The sequence below is a fragment of the Pavona decussata genome, unplaced genomic scaffold (genome assembly GCF_977016875.1).
Source record: "Pavona decussata unplaced genomic scaffold, jaPavDecu1.1 SCAFFOLD_87, whole genome shotgun sequence".
Classification (NCBI taxonomy): Eukaryota; Metazoa; Cnidaria; class Anthozoa; order Scleractinia; family Agariciidae; genus Pavona; species Pavona decussata.
This window is the reverse complement of record NW_028145504.1, coordinates 6120399-6129678: the sequence shown is the minus strand read 5'-3', so window position 1 is coordinate 6129678 and position 9280 is coordinate 6120399. Positions and strand designations below refer to the sequence as shown.

Genomic DNA, 9280 nt, shown 5'->3' with positions numbered 1-9280 from the left:
AACTTATAAATGATTAAAATTAAATGTTGACATGAAGACGACGTTTGCATACAGAGCGAAATTTCGCAATATATATTATCAGGTAAGGTCTTCATTAGAAGAGATGTTTTAAAGTGTTTAACAATCCTTTAAGCTTAATATCTTCGAGTCCTGAGCACTTTTATATTTAAATTCATTCCTAATCCGTAATACCTTCCCTAATGAAAAAACGATCCTCATGGTAAATTGAAAAGAGGACATTAAAACTTTCCATGCATGAGGCACATAAAAACAACGTCTTCTATAAATTTGTGATTAACAAGGATAAGAGGATAAGTCTTGTTCAAATTTAAGGGCGCTTTTGACCGCGGAAGCCTTTTTAGTTTAAAGTAATGCATAGATTTTGACTCAAATTTCTGCAAGACTGCGTATATCTGCAGCATTTTCGTTGTGCAGTTCCTTGCTTATTGTTTCCTTATAGATTTTGACCACTTTTCACTGAATAGGGTGAGAGTGGTCTGGAAAAAGTTTCACAAGTAAAATGGAGTTGGAAGGCCCAACGAAGTCCTACTCACATGTTTGACATATTCATATCGGTCTTTGAACCAATTTAGCTTCTTGTATGTTTATTGGGGGGTTAACATGATCATTTAGTAAATTGGAATGGTATGCAATCGACGAGAAGGTCGTGTCTGAAGTAGGTTAGGAAAAATCACATATTTTTATCTGAAATTCGGCAAGAGTTTCAAGAAGCGCGATAACCCCGGTGGCAAGATGTAGGTGTAGCTATCATAATCATTTGTCAGTAAACGACACCTGACTGTCTCTGTGTCTTAACCATAAGGGAACTGTCATTTTCGGCTATAGAAAATACGCTACTTTGGCTGGTTTGGAGCTACAAAATCCCTTTCCATTTTACGGAAAAATTGGTTTTGAAACAGGGATTTCGCGCAAAATGAAAGGCGAAAATAAGATTGAGAAACGCCTGAGGGTGTTCCGTGCTCATTCGTGTATTCTTCTTTAGTGGCCCAAAGTAATAAGCTGTTAAAATCGTTGCGCCACGGGTACCAGAAAGTCAGGCACCAGAAACAATCATTAAATACAAAAATTACTCACTGTGAAGGTAGAGAAGCATGTGTGGGGCAGTATTAAGCTTCATGCCCTCCGGGGAAGAGGGGTTGGGTTCAAATCTACCTTAGAACCGAATAAAAAAATATTCTTTCATCTCAAAGAGAAGCCATCGTCTTTGGTAGAGCTTTAAATTCCTTATTGTTCCTTCATCATTTCTCAGTTATCATCTTAAGTTTTGTACTTTTAAATAAAAAGCGGCCATGAGCATTGGCCAAATCAGTTTTTCAACTCAAAGCGAAGCGAGTTTGTCTTTTGCTTCTAAGGTTTTTTAAAGCGCTCAGGTAAACAAGCTATGCTTGTAACAATCAGATTCCATCTATTCTATTAGATTAGATGGAATCTGATTGCCACAAGCCAAGCTTGTATTCCTCACAGTCTCAGAGAGGAATCATAAAGCTATTTACGTGAGTGCCAACATAAAATTGCGGTGTACTCTATTATGAAACTATGTCAGTGTTTTTCTTTATCTTGGAGAGCGTTTTCCAAGTCATACTTCCTTGCGAGGTTCATGCGAAGACGTAGTACTACTTGGAACATTTATGTGAAAATATCGATAACAGTTTAATATAAAGAAGTCTTGTGCTTATATTATTATCATCGAATCGTGGTATTTGGCCTTAAAGCAATTTTTTTAGTGTTGTGAGAAGTTATCGAAATTGTTAATTTTTTTTTTTTATTTTTCACCTGACAAAAAAATTCAATTTTTGCCAACGAAGGGACCTCGCTGGAAACAGAGGAAGAAAGCGTTGAAGGCTAAACAACAATTGTATTTTTTATAGTAACCGGACAAAGTGTAATTCACATGTAATTTGAAGCAAACTTGTTTTGTGAACAATTTGGGTTATGAGGAACTTAAGGAGCCACCCACTTAAACTTAATTGAAATTAAATGTTGTCTTAAAGACGATGTTTGCATGCAGAGCGAAATTTCGCAATATATGTTATCAGGTAACGTCTTCATTAGAAGAGATGTTTTAAAATGTTTAACAATCTTTTAAGCTTAATGTCTCCGAGTCAGTGCTTTTATATTTAAATTAATTCCTAATACGTAATACCTTCGTGATGAAAAACGACCCTCATTGTGAATTGAAAAGAAGATATTAAAACTTTCGATGCATGACGCACATAAAAATAACGTCTTCTATAAATTTGTGATTAACAAGGATAAGAGGACAAGTCTTGTTTAAAGGGCGCTTTTGACCGCGGAAGCCTTTTTAGTTTGAAGTAGTGCATAGATTTTGACCACTTTTTACTGAATAGGGTGAGACTGGTCTGGAATTGGTTATAGTTTTCACGAGTAAAATGGAGTTGGAAGGCCCAACGAAGTCCTACTCACATGTTTGACATATTCATATCGATTTTGAACCAATTTAGCTTCTTGTATGTTTATTGGGGGGTTGACATGATCATTTAGTGAATTGGAATGGTATGCAATCGACAAGAACGTCGTGTCTGAAGTAGGTTAGGAAAAATCACATATTTTTATCTGAACTTCGGCAAGAGTTTCAAGAAGCGCGATAACCCCGGTGGCAAGACGGTAGCTATCATAATCATTTGTCACTAAACGACGCCTGACTGTCTCTGTGCTTAACCATAAGCAAACTGTCATTTTCCGCTAAAGAAAATACGCTACTTTGGCTGGTTGGGAGCTCCAAAATCCCTTTTCATTTTACGGAAAAATTGCCTTTGAAACAGGGATTTCGCGCAAAATGAAAGGCGAAAGTAAGATGGAGAAACGCCTGAGGGTGTTCCGTGCTCATTCGCGTATTTCTTTGGCGGCCCAAAGTAATTAGCTGTTAAAATCGTTGCGCCACGGGTACCAGCTAGTCAGGCACCAGAAACAATCATTAAATACAAAAATTACTCACTGTGAAGATAGAGAAGCATGTGTGGGGCAGTATTATGATATATGCCCTCCGGGGAAGAGGGCTTGGGTTGAAATCTACCTTAAAACCGAATAAAAAAATATTCTTTCATCTCAAAGAGAAGCCATCGTCTTTGGTAGAGCTTTAAATTCCTTATTGTTCCTTCATCATTTCTCAGTTATCATCTTAAGTTTTGTACTTTTAAATAAAAAGCGGCCATGAGCAATGGCCAAATCAGTTTGTCATCTCAAAGCGAAGCGAGTTTGTCTTTTGCTTCTAAGGTTTTTTAAAGCGCTCAAGTAAACAAGCTTGGCTTGTAACAATCAGATTCCATCTAATCTATTAGATTAGATGGAATCTGATTGCCACAAGCCAAGCTTGTATTCCTCACGGTCTTAGAGAGGAATTACGTGAGTGCCAACATAAAATTGCAGTGTACTGTATTGTGAAACTATGTCAGTGTTTTTCTTTATCTTGGAGAGCGTTTTCCAAGTCATACTTCCTTGCGAGGTTCATGCGAAGATGTAGAACTACTTGAAACAGTTATGTGAAAATATCAATAACATTTTAATATAAGGAAGTCTTGTACTTATATTATTATCATCAAATCGTGGTATTTGGCCTTGGAGCAATTTTTTTAGTGTTGTGAGAAGTTGTCAAAATTGTTAATTTTTTTTTATTACTTTTCACCTGACAAAAAAATTCAATTTTTGCCAAAAAAGAGACCCCACTGAAAGCACAGGAAGAAAGCGTTGAAGGCTAAAACAACAATTGTATTTTTATAGTAACCGCACAAAGTGTAATTCACATGTAATTTGAAGCAAACCTGTTTGTGAACAACTTTATCAGGAACGTAGGGAGCCACCCACTTAAACTTAAATGATGGAAATTAAATGTTGCCTTAAAGACGATGTTTGAATGCAGAGCGAAATTTCGCAATACATATTATCAGGTAAGGTCTTCATTAGAAGAGATGTTTTAAATTGTTTCACAATCTTTTAAGCTTAATATCTCCGAGTCAGTGCTTTTACATTTAAATTAATTCCTAATACGTAATACCTTCGTAATGAAAAACGACCCTCATGGTGAATTGAAAGGAAGATATTAAAACTTTCCATGCATGACGCACATGAAAACAACGTCTTCTATAAATTTGTGATTAACAAGGATAAGAGGATGAGTCTTGTTTAAATTTAAGGACGCTTTTGATCGCGGAAGCCTTTTTAGTTTGAAGTAGTGCATAGATATTTACCACTTTTTGCTGAATAGGGTGAGAGTGGTCTGAAATTGGTTTTAGTTTTCACGAGTAAAATGGAGTTGGAAGGCCCAACGAAGTCCTACTCACATCAGGTTTGACATATTCATATTGGTCTTTGAACCAATTTAGCTTCTTGTATGTTTATTAGGGGATTGACATGATCATTTGGAGAATTTGAATGGTATGCAATCGACAAGAAGGTCGTGTCTGAAGTAGGTTAGGAAAAATCACATATTTTGGTCTGAAATTCGGCAAGAGTTTCAAGAAGCGCGCTACCCCCGGTGGCAAGATGTAGATGTAGCCATTATAATCATTTGTCAGTAAAAGACGCCTGCCTGTCTCTGTGTCTTAACCAACCAGCCAAAGTTGCGCATTTTCTTCAGCCGAAATTGAAAGTTCGCTTATGCATAAGCGAACCGTTTCATTTTCGGCTAAAGAAAATACGCTACTTTGGCTGGTTTGGAGCTACAAAATCCCTTTTCATTTTACGGAAAAATTGGTTTTGAAACAGGGATTTCGCGCAAAATGAAAGGCGAAAGTAAGATGGAGAAACGCCTGAGGGTGTTCCGTGCTCATTCCGGCGTGCATTCTTCTTTAGTGGCCCAAAGTAATTAGCTGTTAAAATCGTTGCGCCTCGGGTACCAGAAAGTCAGGCACCAGAAACAATCATTAAATACAAAAATTACTCACTGTGAAGGTAGAGAAGCATGTGTGGGGCAGTATTATGCTACATGCCCTCCGGGGAAGAGGGCTTGGGTTCAAATCTACCTTGGAACCGAATAAAAATTATTTTTTCATCTCAAAGCGAAGCCATTGTCTTTGGTAGAGCTTTAAATTCCTTATTGTTCCCTCATCATTTGTCAGTTATCATCTTAAGTTTTGTAATTTCTAATAAAAAGCGGCCATGAACAATGGCCAAATCAGGTTTTCATCTCAATGCGAAGTGGCGGTTTGTCTTTTGCTTCTAAGGTTTATTAAAGCGCACAAGTAAACAACCTTGGCTTGTGGCAATCAGATTCCATCTAATCTAATGTTCCTCACAGTCTCAGAGACTCTCACGTAGATTGCTTTATGACTCCTGAGGAGTCATAAAACTATTTACGAGAGAGTCTCTGGGAAAATTGCAATGTACTGTATTGTGAAACTATGTCAGTGCTTTTCTTTATCTTGGAGAGCGTTTTTCAAGACATACTTCCTTGCGAGGTTCATGCGAAGGTTGAAGCTCCTATTTTGCATAATTGACAAAAACGCTAGTATTTGGAAGCAGTGCCAGGGTCTTGAAACCATCCGGCCGCACGATTTTATTTAAAGAAGTCTTTGTCTTTTCATAACCACAAGAGCATTGCTGTAGGATGTCTCACTTTTGGTTTACATGCATTTTTGTGCACCCATTTTTCCTTCTTCTTTTTTTTTTTTTTTTTACAAGCTGTGAAGGTTGGTTGGGATAAAGTTTAAGTTGCTTTTACTACTTGAAACGGTTATGTGAAAATATCAATAACATTTTAATATAAGGAAGTCTTGTGCTTATATTATTATCAACGAATCGTAGTGTTTGGCCTGGGAGCAATCTTTTTAGTGTTGTGAGAAGTTATCAAAATTGTTAATTTTTTTCTTACTACAAAAAAATTCAATTTTTGCCAACGAAGGGGCCTCGCTGGAAACAGAGGAAGAAAGCGTTGAAGGCTAAAACAACAACTGTATTTTTTATAGTAACCGGACAAAGTGTAATACACATGCAATTTGAAGCGAACCTGTTTTATGAACAATTTGGATTATGAGGAGCTTATCAAGGAGCCACCCACTTAAACTTAAATGATTGAAATTAAATGTCTTAAAGACGATGTTTGCTTACAGAGCGAAATTTCGCAATATATATTATCAGGTAAGGTCTTCATTAAAAGAGATGTTTTAAAGTGTTTAATAATCCTTTAAGCTTAATATCTCCGAGTCAGTGCTTTTATATTTAAATTAATTCCTAATACGTAATACCTTCGTAATGAAAAACGACCCTCATGGTGAATTGAATGGAAGATATTAAAACTTTCCATGCATGACGCACATAAAAACAACGTCTTCTATAAATTTGTGATTAACAAGGATAAGAGGATGAGTCTTGTTTAAATTTAAGGACGCTTTTGATCGCGGAAGCCTTTTTAGTTTGAAGTAGTGCATAGATATTTACCACTTTTTGCTGAATAGGGTGAGAGTGGTCTGAAATTGGTTTTAGTTTTCACGAGTAAAATGGAGTTGGAAGGCCCAACGAAGTCCTACTCACATCAGGTTTGACATATTCATATTGGTCTTTGAACCAATTTAGCTTCTTGTATGTTTATTAGGGGATTGACATGATCATTTGGAGAATTTGAATGGTATGCAATCGACAAGAAGGTCGTGTCTGAAGTAGGTTAGGAAAAATCACATATTTTGGTCTGAAATTCGGCAAGAGTTTCAAGAAGCGCGCTACCCCCGGTGGCAAGATGTAGATGTAGCCATTATAATCATTTGTCAGTAAAAGACGCCTGCCTGTCTCTGTGTCTTAACCAACCAGCCAAAGTTGCGCATTTTCTTCAGCCGAAATTGAAAGTTCGCTTATGCATAAGCGAACCGTTTCATTTTCGGCTAAAGAAAATACGCTACTTTGGCTGGTTTGGAGCTACAAAATCCCTTTTCATTTTACGGAAAAATTGGTTTTGAAACAGGGATTTCGCGCAAAATGAAAGGCGAAAGTAAGATGGAGAAACGCCTGAGGGTGTTCCGTGCTCATTCCGGCGTGCATTCTTCTTTAGTGGCCCAAAGTAATTAGCTGTTAAAATCGTTGCGCCTCGGGTACCAGAAAGTCAGGCACCAGAAACAATCATTAAATACAAAAATTACTCACTGTGAAGGTAGAGAAGCATGTGTGGGGCAGTATTATGCTACATGCCCTCCGGGGAAGAGGGCTTGGGTTCAAATCTACCTTGGAACCGAATAAAAATTATTTTTTCATCTCAAAGCGAAGCCATTGTCTTTGGTAGAGCTTTAAATTCCTTATTGTTCCCTCATCATTTGTCAGTTATCATCTTAAGTTTTGTAATTTCTAATAAAAAGCGGCCATGAACAATGGCCAAATCAGGTTTTCATCTCAATGCGAAGTGGCGGTTTGTCTTTTGCTTCTAAGGTTTATTAAAGCGCACAAGTAAACAACCTTGGCTTGTGGCAATCAGATTCCATCTAATCTAATGTTCCTCACAGTCTCAGAGACTCTCACGTAGATTGCTTTATGACTCCTGAGGAGTCATAAAACTATTTACGAGAGAGTCTCTGGGAAAATTGCAATGTACTGTATTGTGAAACTATGTCAGTGCTTTTCTTTATCTTGGAGAGCGTTTTTCAAGACATACTTCCTTGCGAGGTTCATGCGAAGGTTGAAGCTCCTATTTTGCATAATTGACAAAAACGCTAGTATTTGGAAGCAGTGCCAGGGTCTTGAAACCATCCGGCCGCACGATTTTATTTAAAGAAGTCTTTGTCTTTTCATAACCACAAGAGCATTGCTGTAGGATGTCTCACTTTTGGTTTACATGCATTTTTGTGCACCCATTTTTCCTTCTTCTTTTTTTTTTTTTTTTTACAAGCTGTGAAGGTTGGTTGGGATAAAGTTTAAGTTGCTTTTACTACTTGAAACAGTTATGTGAAAATATCAATAACATTTTAATATAAGGAAGTCTTGTGCTTATATTATTATCAACGAATCGTAGTGTTTGGCCTGGGAGCAATCTTTTTAGTGTTGTGAGAAGTTATCAAAATTGTTAATTTTTTTCTTACTACAAAAAAATTCAATTTTTGCCAACGAAGGGGCCTCGCTGGAAACAGAGGAAGAAAGCGTTGAAGGCTAAAACAACAACTGTATTTTTTATAGTAACCGGACAAAGTGTAATTCACATGCAATTTGAAGCGAACCTGTTTTATGAACAATTTGGATTATGAGGAGCTTATCAAGGAGCCACCCACTTAAACTTAAATGATTGAAATTAAATGTCTTAAAGACGATGTTTGCTTACAGAGCGAAATTTCGCAATATATATTATCAGGTAAGGTCTTCATTAAAAGAGATGTTTTAAAGTGTTTAATAATCCTTTAAGCTTAATATCTCCGAGTCAGTGCTTTTATATTTAAATTAATTCCTAATACGTAATACCTTCGTAATGAAAAACGACCCTCATGGTGAATTGAAAGGAAGATATTAAAACTTTCCATGCATGACGCACATAAAAACAACGTCTTCTATAAATTTGTGATTAACAAGGATAAGAGGATAAGTCTTGTTTAAATTTAAGGGCGGTTTTGACCGCAGAAGCCTTTTTAGTTTGAAGTAGTGCATAGATTTTGACCACTTTTTGCTGAATAGTGTGAGACTGGTCTGGAATTGGTCATAGTTTTCACGAGTAAAATGGAGTTGGAAGGCCCAACGAAGTCCTACCCACATGTTTGACAAATTCATATCGGTCTTTGAACCATTTTAGCTTCTTGTATGTTTATTGGGAGGTTGACATGATCATTTGATGAATTGGAATGGTATGCAATTGACAAGAAGGTCGTGTCTGAAGTAGGTTAGGAAAAATCACATATTTTTATCTGAAATTCGGCAAGAGTTTCAAGAAGCGCGCTACCCCTGGTGGCAAGATCTAGGTGTAGCCATTATAATCATTTGTCAGTAAAAGACGCCTGACTGTCTCTGTGTCTTAACCTTACTGTAAGCGAACTGTCATTTTCGGCTAAAGAAAATACGCTACTTTGGCTGGTTTGGAGCTACAAAATCCCTTTCCATTTTACGGAAAAATTGGTTTTGAAACAGGGATTTCGCGCAAAATGAAAGGCGAAAATACGATGGAGAAACGCCTGAGGGTGTTCCGTGCTCATTTCTGTATTCTTCTTTGGTGGGCCAAAGTATTTTGCTGTTAAAATCATTGCGCCACGGGTACCAGATAGTCAGGCACCAGAAACAATCATTAAATACAAAAATTACTCACTGTGAAGGTAGAGAAGCATGTGTGGGGCGGTATTATGCT

At 37.1% G+C, this 9280-nt stretch overlaps 1 long non-coding RNA gene across 1 annotated transcript in view; it reads left to right on the top strand.

Annotated features, from left to right (window-relative positions):
* Positions 1 to 9280, top strand: part of LOC146475066 (uncharacterized) — a 160798-nt gene that overhangs the window by 113368 nt on the left and 38150 nt on the right. The window lies entirely within an intron of this gene.